At 43.3% G+C, this 12,043-nt stretch overlaps 1 pseudogene; it reads right to left on the reverse strand.

Moving 5' to 3' along the window:
* Window positions 1–10,210: 10,210 nt before the first annotated feature.
* LOC122473972 lies at window positions 10,211–11,631 on the reverse strand (annotated as a pseudogene).
* Window positions 11,632–12,043: the final 412 nt, after the last annotated feature.

Below are 12,043 nucleotides of genomic sequence, written 5' to 3' on the forward strand. Positions count from 1 at the left end.
CGAAGAGATGCTTTCTGGAGTTCTTCCTACCTGCCCTCTCCAACTCAGTCCAAACCCTCCCACATCAAATCTACCCTCCCTCTTTCACCCTCCAACAAGGTGGACTTGCTTATACGTTAACATCAGTTGTGGTTTTTTAAATCTTGATTTTTATCTTTATTTTTATAAAGCTTTTTTTTTTTTTTTGAGAGAGAGAGAGAGAGAGAGAGAGCACAAGCAGGGGAGGGGCGGAGAGAGAGGAAGACAGAGGATTTGAAGTGGCTCTGTGTTGACAGCAGTGAGCCTGATGTGGGGCTCGAACTCACGAACCATGAGATCATGACCTGAGCTGAAGTTGGGTGCTTAACCAAGTGAGCCACCCAGGTGCCCCTAAATCTTGATTTTTAAAGTTGGAACAAGGTGATCTGGGGCCATGGGCCTGTTATGGTCTTTATTTCACACTCAGTGTCTCTGTATATTAAATTAGTAGGTATGGGTGCTGGCAGTACTCCTGTGAGCTGAACTGATTCAGAAGGAGTGTGCATCTGAATCCATTGGAAGAATGACCCCAATCTGAAGTTTTGTAGAGTGGCCGACCAGTGCTCAGTCCGCATGGCCAACCCCAGGCAGGAGTCCGCCCTCAACCAGAATTGCTCATGTCCATTTGTAAATCCTGAGAAAGATCTTGATGGGCTCAGGTCAACTGCCTACTCTGGTCTGGGCATAAACCAAACCTAAATGCTGGATTAACCACTTGAGAATTAAAGATGGCAGGCTCCAAGGGCGCCTGGGTGGCTCAGTAGGTTAAGTGTCCAATCTTGACTTCGGCTCAGGTCATGATCTCATGTTCATGGGTTTGAGCCCCGTGTCGGGCTCTGTGCTGACAGTGAGGAGCCTGCTGGGATTCTCTCTCTCTGTCTCTCTCTCCCCCTCCCCTGCTTGCTCTCTCTCTCTCTCTTTCTCTCTCAAAATATATAAACGTAAGCTTAAAAAAAGGAAAGATGGCAGGCCCCAGAAAGAAACCCTCTTGGCTCCTGGCTGGGCAGTTGCTGCAAGAAGCATCCATTCTCTTCTCTGTTCACCAAACTGTCTGTGCACGTTTCATGTGCGAGATGGTCCCATGTGCTGGTTGCAAAGACAGATGGCAGAAGGTGCAGGAGCATGAGGGAGGAACCTGGGGTGAGGAAGACCAAGGACCCTGTCCTCTTCCTGCTGGGGCGGCAACAGAGACGGATGAAGCAGCACGCGTCTTCGTTTTCAGGATTCATCAGTCTGACTGGGTTCAAACAAACACCCTGCTTTACCCCTCCTCAGCTGTGTGGCCTTGGGAATATGGCCAGAGGGTTGTGTGACAATGAAATTAGGACAGATAGGAAGCATTCAGAGCAGAGTTGACACGCTGTAAATGCTGTAATTTAGAGCCAACTGGCGAGGAGATGCTGGGTAACCTCATGTTTATCTGCAGAGGCGCTCTGGTGCATACCATCTGCACACTCATGATCCCTGAAATGCTAGGCTACAAAGGAAAGCTTGCAAATTGGTCTGGGCGGCCCATAGCTCTGTAGTGTAGCAATGTTTGATTAAATTAAAACCCCACATTTTATCTGCCTTGGCTAAGAACTGACATTGCTAAGATTGTCCATTATTCTTTTTGTTGGCTTTGGTCTGTCTCTTCTAAAGCCAGTTTCTTACTCTCCCTACTGGGTACATAAGCTTTGTACCCTGGTGTCAGATGCTAGATATCCTCTAAACACTGAATAAAACTCAGAGTCAGTCACACAGTGAGACAGAAACCAACTATGGGCCACGTGATCCAGAACAGAAACAGTCATGGCAGCAGCTCCGGACCTGCCCTCACCCTTCCTGGGCAGTCCTGAATCCTGAGCCAGAGCCCTGTGGATCTGCAGGTGGGAGTTGTGGGGCAAGGTGTGCTCAGGCTAGGGAATGGGGGTGGGTGTGGAGGGTTTGGGACAAGTTTGGAGGAGCTACAGTACCAGTGGTTTCCTTTCACCTTCAGATCATCCCTCCTCCTCAGAGCCTCCCAGGATCCAGAACACATTCTTCCGGCACTCTCCTTTTTTTTTTAAGCATTTATTTTTTTTATTATTTTTTAAAAATTTACATCCAAGTTAGTTAGCATCTAGTCTAACAATGATTTCAGGAGTAGATTCCTTAATGCCCCTTACCCATTTAGCCCATCCCTGTTCCCACACCCCCTCCAGTAACCGTCTGTTTGTTCTCCTTATTTAAGAGTCTCTTATGTTTTGTCCCCCTCCCTGTTTTTATATTCTTTTTGCTTCCCTTCCCTTATGTTCATCTGTTCTGTGTCTTAAAGTCCTCACATGAGTGAAGCCATATGATACTTGTCTTTCTCTAATTTCACTTAGCATAATACCCTCTAGTTCCATCCACGTAGTTGCACATGGCAAGATTTCATTCTTTTTGATTGCCGAGTAATACTCCATTGTATATATATATATATATATATATATATATATATACATATATACACACACATACCACATCTTCTATATCCATTCATCCATCGATGGACATTTGGGCTCTTTATATACTTCGGCTGTTGTTGATAGTGCTGCTATAAACATTGGAGTACGTGTGTCCCTTCGAAACAGCATACCTGTATCCCTTGGATAAATACCTCATAGTGCAGTTGCTGGGTCGTAGAGTAGTTCTTACTTTTTTGAGGCACCTCCATACTGTTTTCCAGAGTGGCTGTACCCGTTTACATTCCCACCAGCAGTGCAAAAGAGATCCTCTTTCTCCGCATCCTCGCCAACATCTGCTGTTGCCTGAGTTGTTAGTATTCGCTATTCTGACAGGAGTGAGGTGGTATCTCATTGTGGTTTTGATTTGTATTTCCCTGATGATGAGTGATGTGGAGCATTTTTTCATGTGTCGGTTGGCCATCTGGATGTCTTCTTTGGAGAAATGTCTACTCATGTCTTTTGCTCATTTCTTCACTGGATTATTTGTTTTTTGGGTGTTGAGTTTGATACGTTCTTCATAGGTTTTGGATACTAACCCTATATCTGATATGTCTTTGCAAATATCTTCTCTCATTCCATTGGTTGTCTTTTAGTTTTGCTGATTGTTTCCTTTGATGTCCGGAAGCTTTTTATTTTGATGAGGTTCCAATAGTTCATTTTTGCTTTTGTTTCCTTTGCCTCTGGAGACGTGTTGAGTAAGAAGTTGCTGTGGCCAAGATCAAAGAGGTTGTTGCCTGCTTTCTCCTCGACGATTTTGATGGCTTCCTGTCTCACACGTAGGTCTTTCACCCATTTTGAGTTTATTTTTGTGTATGGTGTAAGAAAGTGGTCCAGGTTCATTCTTTTGCATGTCGCTGTCCAGTTTTCCCAGCACCACTTGATGAAGAGACTGTCTTTATTCCATTGGATATTCTTTCCTGCTTTGTCAAAGATTAGTTGGCCATATGTTTGTGGGTCCATTTCTGGGTTCTCTACTCTGTTCCATGGATTTGAGTGTCTGTTTTTGTGCCAATGCACTCTCTCTTCTTTACACGCTCGAATCCTCATCCCTCTCTCCTCATCGGGCCTGTCATCTGTCGCTGACACTTGGGTCTCCTCCCTGGAGAGACAGAGCCTATCCTTGGGGAACACTCGTGGGAGGCCATGGATTGGGTAGAACCTGCAGAATCCACGTGATGGTTTCTTGTGTATCTTCTGGAAACTTTCCATGCCGATGAGTATATTTATATATAATCTAATCCCCTTATTTATTCGCTGTTTATGCTACTCTGACTTCCTTTTTCATGTAGCAAATTAGGCATATTTCCATCTTAGCACATAGGGACCCACCTCCTCTAAATGATGTTCTGCAGTAGGGCTCCACATTTCCTTCCTGGGAGGGAATATCTAGCCTTCCGCTTTAGCCTTCCCTCAATGTGCCCATTTCCCCATATGTAAGCCAACACTGGTTTATATCAAACTCACTGATGTTTGCAAAACTAACAGATGTTCTTTTTTTTTTTTTTTTAATTTTTTTTTTCAACGTTTATTTCTTTTTGGGACAGAGAGAGACAGAGCATGAACGGGGGAGGGGCAGAGAGAGAGGGAGACACAGAATCGGAAACAGGCTCCAGGCTCTGAGCCATCAGCCCAGAGCCTGACGCGGGGCTCGAACTCACGGACCGCCTGATCGTGACCTGGCTGAAGTCGGACGCTTAACCGACTGCGCCACCCAGGCGCCCCAAAACTAACAGATGTTCTAATTTACATTTTAAAAATTATGAATGAATTTGTTTATAAATGAAATGAGACTCTTCTGATAGCCTTCATGTCCCTATGGATATTGTAACCCTGAAAACGGCTCCCAGATCCCAGAGCAGGTACTGCTGCACAGAGATGGAAAGAACAGGGGAGAAACACACAGGCTGCATGATGAGCCAGCACCAGAGGGCATCAGGGCATCTGAGGGATATGCTCACTGCTTCCTTGTAGGGTGGTTAGGCAAATGATAAGTATTTTTAAAGAATAGAATTCATACTGAATTTTATTGCTAAGAACAGTAACAAAGTGATTTGACAGTGGCTAAATCTGTGCACATGGTAAAACCCTGACTCCTGAGCGTTCGGTGGGGGGGGGGGGTAGACATGCAATAATGAGTGTAGGTACAAGTTCTAATTGTGAATTTGATACATACATGAAATTTTATATTTTCAAGGAAAAAAATGACCCCAATGAATATAATTTTGGTAAATTAAAAAATTTTTAAAAATTCTTTTACATTGATTTATTTTTGAGAGACAGAGTGAGACGGTGTGAGAGTGGGGGAGGGGCAGAGAGAAGGAGACACAGAATCCGAAGCAGGCTCCAGGCTCTGAACAAGCTGTCAGCACAGAGCCCCACATGGGGCTCGAACCCACAAACTGTAAGATCATGACCCGAGCTGAAGTCTGACACTCAACCGACTGAGCCACCCAGGAACCCCTAATTTTGGTAAATTTTAAGTGGAAGCAGAAAAAATGGAGGTAGTTCATTCTTTTTTAAAAGTTTATTTTGAGAGAGAGAGAGAGAGAGAGAGAATCCCAAGCAGGCTGTGCACCATCAGCACAGAGCCTGACCTGGGGCTCGAACTCCAACAAATCATGAGATCATGATCTGAGCCAAAATCAAGAGTCACTCAACTGACTGAGCCACTCAGGCTTCCCAGTAGTTCATCTTTAGTGTGTAGAAAACGGATCAAGAAACAGAAATCAGCTTAATGCAGTTTTCTGCAGAAAGTACTCTTGGACCAAGAATCATCAGTGACCTGCTTCTGGTCACTATAGTTGAACCCATATACGTCTCTTGGGTAAATACTCGGTGCAATGGCATATGTCAGTGTAAATTTTGACATATGAATGCACCCAGGGCACCAGCACCACAGTCAATATAGTGAACCTGCCCATCACTTTGAAGGCTCCCTTCTGGCGTTCTGTCATCCCTGCAGCCCCATTGGCCCAAGCAACTTCTGATCTGTTTCTCTCATTGTGTATTCATTTGCATTAAAAAATTATAAATGCAATCATACAGTGACTGCCCTTTTTTTGTCTAGCTTCTTTCATTCAGTGCAATCATTTTGAGATTTGTCTCTGTGGCAGTGTGTTCCAGCAGTTTCCTGGTCACTGATGAGTGCTCCACTGTGTGCCTGAACCACAATTTGTTGTTCTGTTCACCAGGCGATGGACTTTCAGCTGTTCACAGTTTTTGGCCATTGCAAATAAAGGAGCTATGAGCATTTGTACACAAGTCTTTGTGTGGGCATATGCTTTCGTATCTCTTGGCTAAGTACTTATGTGCTGGATCACGTGGTAGGTGTGTGGTTAGCATTTTTTTTTTAAATATTTAAAAAAAAATTTTTTTACATTGATTTATTTTTGAGAAACAGAGTGGGACAAAGTGTGAGCAGGGGAGGGGCAGAGAGAGAAGGAGACACAGAATCTGAAGCAGGCTCCAGGCTCTGAGCAAGCGGTCAGCACAGAGCCCGACGCGGGGCTCGAACTCACACACTGTGAGATCATGACCTGAGCCGAAGTTGGACGCTCAACCGACTGAGCCACCCAGGCACCCCTGGTTAGCATTTTTAAAAATTGCCAAAATGTGTTTTCAAGGTGGTTGCCATATTCTACATCCCCATCAGCTGTGTCTGAGAGCCTGTACCTTTAACGCCTCGCCAAAACTTGGTGTGCTTGGTCTTCTCATTTTAGCCATTCTTATAGGTTGTGTGGTAATATGTCATTTGTGGGTTTCCCCCACAAATGTAGTTTATAAGTAAGTTTGAAGTATTATCAGTGAGGTAATAGGGCAAGAATATTTGACAGTAGCAAAATGTGGGAGGGCACCTAGGGAAAGAAGGAAGCAGAGAGAAAAAGGCATAAAATTAAATTTGTCCAAATAGAATTTAAGTTTTTCAAGCATCATAAACATCAATGGAAAACATGTGAAGGGCACACGATAGCGACAGCCGTTAAGTTTCGCCGTTAAGATCCTGCTAACGTCTTTGCTGCATCAGTTCCAGGCGAGGCCTGATGAAGAAGCTGGCGGTCTGCCTCCCATGTAAAGATATTCCAGTTTCCAACCCCCCAGAGCCTCCCTGAGGGAGAGCAACACTTTGTGTTGAAAACAAAGTCCTCAGGGCACCTGGCTAAGCTCAGTGTAGAGTGTGCCACTCTTGATCTTGGGGTCCCGAGTTCAAGCCCCATGTTGGGCATAGAGATTACTTTTAAAAAATTCAAAACAAAAACAAAAACAACCAATAGTAAACAAACACACACAAGTCAACAACTTAGCCACAGTTTATCCCCCACTTTTAGGGTGATGATAGGTTTGTCCTTCACAAGAAGCATTTCCTGTGCTGCCTTATTGACCTTTCTATTGTTCGTTTAGTTCCAATGTATGCTTTGGTCTTGCTCCGCAAAGTCTTTCCTTCTCCCCAAAGCTCTAGGAAATCCCAGTTTTGATCTGCATGCTCAGTGAGAATTCATTTCCATGATATTTTCATAAAGAAGAAGATAAACAGTGCAGAGAGAGCCCAGGGCTGGGACCTAAATTGGCCCTAAATTCTCCTGGGTGGCTTGAGCTGTTGCTCAATTGACCTTGTGAGGCAAGTGTGTGCCAGTGTGTCAGATTCATGCTACATATCAGCCCAGACAGATCCGGGAGTGTGGTTAGGGTAAAATGATTCTTCAGGCTATATACCTCAGGAATGTTTATAAAATTTAACCTAATTCTGGGTTTTTAAATTTGTGAGATAAGAATCCAAGCTTCAATAATTTTCACCTTGATTAAGATGACTTAACTGCTGCATTATATTAAAGCAGTTAAAGTGTTCTTGCCGTACAGAATGGGATCGTGAAGACGGCCTGGTCATGGTGATGTGGGGTCAGTGATGGTGAATGGGCTGTCCTACCGTTTCAGCTTCTACTTTGCTCTCCAGTCACCGAAACACTGTCTACTCACAGTAAATGTATATATTTTTCACATACACAGCTTGGTTCAGATTACTTTGTAGAATATAGGCCACTTTCAAAATGGCAATCAACATTCCTAAAAGCAAACAAAACAAAACAAAACAAAAATTCTACACATTTCTTCTTCCAAAGCCTTTGAAAACAAACCTCAAACATTCCGAAAAGTGGTGCTCTGAGTTTATGCAAGATGCAGCTATTAGAAAGTAAGGAAGGAGCAAATTAATAATTGTGGCAATACAATAATTTGAAAATTATACTTGGATCCTGTGAGTTCAACCAAATGTTAGCTTATGGCTGCATCAAACCAAGATTTAATGAACATTCTAATCAGTTTAAACTTTGTATTATTGCTCTTCTTTTAAGGAAATAAATTCTCTAATACCAGTGCCATATCCTCTAGGTAATTTGTTTAGTGTGATTCTACCCAAGACTGGTGATTGTTACCTCCTGACTACGCCCCAAGTGCATAGGTACTCTGTGAGCTATACAGGACAGGATGCACTTTGGGAAGATTAGACCGCACTTCTCTGTTAAGTCTTGTTCAGAAGACCATAGAATGCACCCAAAGTGACCTTCCGGAATGTTTATCCACACTAGAGGTGATAAATAGAACTCATGTGATCACAAATTCTTATAGAAGCCAGCAAATGTTAGAATAAACTGGCTCTTCAATTTAGTGTTTCATTAATACCTAAAATCTGTTTTTGTTTATTAGTAAAATTAGCATTACTTCATCTGACAAAAGAATAAATATACTTATAAAGGTATAACTCACAAGTTAGAGTTTTAAATAGACTCAGAGCTTCTTAGATTCTTTTCTTAAATCAGCAAATCTCTCTGATGTAGAGGGGAAGCCCCTATGCAGTTTGACTTTCTTTAGCTGTCTAAGGATTAAATTAAATGCTTAATTCATATTCAATGCAGGACACTGTTTCAGTTCACACCAGACCCTGAGAATTCACTGAGAAATCTGACAAGAGGAGTGTCGCCATTATTGTTTTGTTTGATGAATGTCATAATTGTAAATACATATAATGAACTTACACTGCACCAAGAGCATCTTTTTTTTGTTTATTTTGAGAGAGCATACACGTGTATGTGCGCATGAGTGGGGGAAGGGCAGAGAGCGAGAAAGCGAGAGAGTGAGAGAGAGAGAGAGAGAAACAGAGAGAGAGAGAAACAGAGAGAGAGAGTCCCAAGCAGGTTCCGTGTTGTCAGCACTGAGACCGATGACTTGGGGCTCAATCTCATGACCATGAGATCATGATCATGAGATCATGACCTGTGCCGAAATCGAGGGTCGGATGCTCAACCGAGTGAGCCACCCAGGTGTCCCCGCACCAAGAACATCTTTAACAGAGGTGCTGACGGCACATATTGTAACACTGTTTTAAACTACAAATGCTAAATACCTATTTCCAATACTCTAATTTGTAAATATCTGTGATGTAACAATGGCACTTTACCACAGTGAATGGGGAACAATGCCACTTTTTTTTTTGCCCACTTTATGATTTAATTTCCTTAACCAACAATTACATTAACACTTATATGCCTTTCAAAAATGTGCAATACACAATCACAAGACTATGGAACTAAGTTTAATCATACTTTAATTAGAAAACTCACTTTTGTATTCTTATGTTTCTGGTAAAGGAAGAACAAAGTGTTAACTGTAATAATTCCAATGTAATGACTTTTGTTCAAGATTATGAAAAATTTGAATATTTTCCCTCAAGACCATTTCATTTCAAATTTATGCCGTTTGTTTAGTCACCTGACCAAAAAGAAAGGAAATAAAAGGAAAAAAGATACTTGTCCAGATTAAATAGAGAATGCTAACAAGCATTCAATGCATAGCTTTCTTGGTTGATCTGCCCCACATACCAGTGCAAAGTACTGTCGCACTGGGGCATACCAGAAAGGAAGACCCGATCGTCTCACTCTTAACTAGGCTCAAAAATTTTCATTAAAAAAAATTTTTTTTTAATGTTTATTTTTTAGAGACAAAGCATGAGCTGGGTAGGGTCAGAGAGAGAGGAAGACATAGAATCCGAAACAGGCTCCAGGCTCTGAGCTGTCAGCACAGAGCCCGACGCGGGGCTCGAACTCATGAACCTGAGCTGATCATGACCTGATCATGCATGACCTGAGCTGAAGTCAGACCCTCAACCGACTGAGCCACCCAGGCACCCCTGGGTTCAAAAATTTTTAAATCGGAGCTTTACTAAGTTTCTTTAATCCTTCTTCCAATAAGGCACTGTCACCCTGGTCAGGAAATACCCACAGCTCTGATAGTACTTTATGTTTGGTTCTGTCCTGCTCATCCAAGCAGCAGCAACACAGCCCTTTTGAGAAGTAAAGGTAATCACCTGGCTGTTCTGATTTCTCAGGAGGCTGCTGCTGTCGTATCCAGTGCTAATGTCCTGTACCTGCACTATAACAAGTATCACACAGAATTGTGGATAGTCTTTTGGAGAATAAAAATTGTGAAACCTTTCAAATACACTTTTGAGGTTAGTTGGAGCATAACACAAGAACTGAGAAGTCTTTTAAACTTTTTTTTTTTAAGGGGTGCCTGGGTGACTCAGTCAGTTAAGTGTCTGACTCTTGCTTTCAGCTCAGGTCATGATCTCGTGGTTCATGAGATTGAGCCCCTTGTGGGGGCTCTGCGCTGACAGTGCGGAGCCTGCTTGGGATTCTCTTTCTCTCTCTCTGCCCCTACCCTGCTTGTGTGCGCGCATGCTCTCTCTCTCTCAAAATAAATAAATTAACTTAAAAAAGGGAGTCTCTGAATTTGATAACCATATTTTCATAAACCTTAATCAGTCGCTGTTTCAATGTTGTGTTCATGGTTTCCAGGTATGATGCCACCTTAGCAGCAACAATGGCTGTACTCACCCCATCTTTATGCAAAGGGAAGTTCCACATGGAAAACCAATGAACTAAAAGGACTTGTTTCCCATTTTCCAGGAGGCCTTCCCACCACCCACCCCTGTTTTACTGAGAAATAATGGGCGTATGTTACTCTATACCTTTAAGGCATGCAGCACGATGGTTTGATCTGCAGCTATTGTGAAATGATTGCCACGGAGATTCAGCTAGCATCCATCTTCTCATACAGATATAACAAAAAGAAAAGAAAAAAGGAAAGAAAGGAGAAACATGGTTTCCCTGTGATAAGAACCCTCAGGCCCTCCCCTCCGTTAGCCCCCTGGCTGTGCACCGCGCAGTTGCTTCCTTTTATTCTACTCCCAACCCACTTAAAACCTGCTAATGTTTCTTCACAACGAAACCCTTCTTTAGGTGCAGCTGGCTTCAGATTTTTGGAAGAGACTGTGGTGGCTAACATATACACATCCTTCACATCGGCATTTCTTGACTTAGTTTTCCTCCCGCAATCAAATGCCCATCCCCAACACAGCCACCGACGTGAAAACTCTCCAGCGGCCGTCCTCCTCGAGTTCTGCCACTGCCGTCAGGGTCTGCAGCATTTAGCCGTAGACGAGTCTGGAACAAGTCCTGGATTCAGGAATTGTAGGCTTAAAGCCAAACATGTGAAAGGCCACCTCCATGGTCACATCTGCCCCCATGAAAAGATGCATGTACAGCATTTCAAGGTGGTCTTTGAATTCAACTCCCTGTGCAAACAGGTCTTTTTCAGACCCTTCATGTACCTCTTGCAAGTGTCCCACAGAGGATCTCTCTTCAGTGGGTTAGTACCCACTACATTATCATTCCAGGGATCGTCGCAGGGCTCCACACAGCTTCCATACATTTCAGGATTTCTTTATCATGAGGAGCTGTGAACACCCGTTTCCCGATAACCCTTGTATCTGTTGTCTTGCCTGCAGTTGTGAGAGGCGCTCCTGGGCTGCATCTGACAGAAAAGGTGCAGGGGTTGTACTGAGGGAAGCAGAGGCAGGGACAAGGGCAGCCGGTGCAGTGAGCTGAGCAAGTCTGTAGCTGCTGGTTACTTGACACCGGTGTCCAACGTTCCCAAGACGAAGTCCCTGTGAAGTCTTAGCAACAGCCCTGAAGGCATTTGTGCATTCTCTGTGTTGGCGTTTCACTGTAAGGCCATTCATACAGCAAAACCCTGCCCCCATGGCAGAGTCAAGTCCTGAGGTTCTAGAAGTCATTTGGCGACAAAGATGATCTCGAGACTTCTTGCTTGTCCCACGCCAGAACAGATCTTCAATTTGCTCTTTTGTTTTGGGATTGTTCAGCGTTTTATTTAAAAGGGTACGATCCAGGAAGAGCCACGTGGAAGAGATGAATAGGGCAAAGTATGTGGGGGGACGCGCTGTGGAGATCTGTGCTGTCTCAGGACCCCACGCTCCCAGCACTGCTATGAACTCACCAATCTGGAAATCGCCCGGTTTCAATGCGCATTTCCCTAAAGACTAGTGATGTGAAGCATATTTTCATGTGTCTACTGCCATTCACATATCTTGTTTGGTGGTCTGTTCAAATTTTTGCTTTTTAAAAATTTTTTATGGTCTGTTTTTAGAGTTTTGAGAGTTCTTTTTATATGCTGCACATAAGTCCTCTATCACATATATGGTTTGTAAA

The sequence above is a fragment of the Prionailurus bengalensis genome, chromosome B4 (genome assembly GCF_016509475.1).
Source record: "Prionailurus bengalensis isolate Pbe53 chromosome B4, Fcat_Pben_1.1_paternal_pri, whole genome shotgun sequence".
Classification (NCBI taxonomy): Eukaryota; Metazoa; Chordata; class Mammalia; order Carnivora; family Felidae; genus Prionailurus; species Prionailurus bengalensis.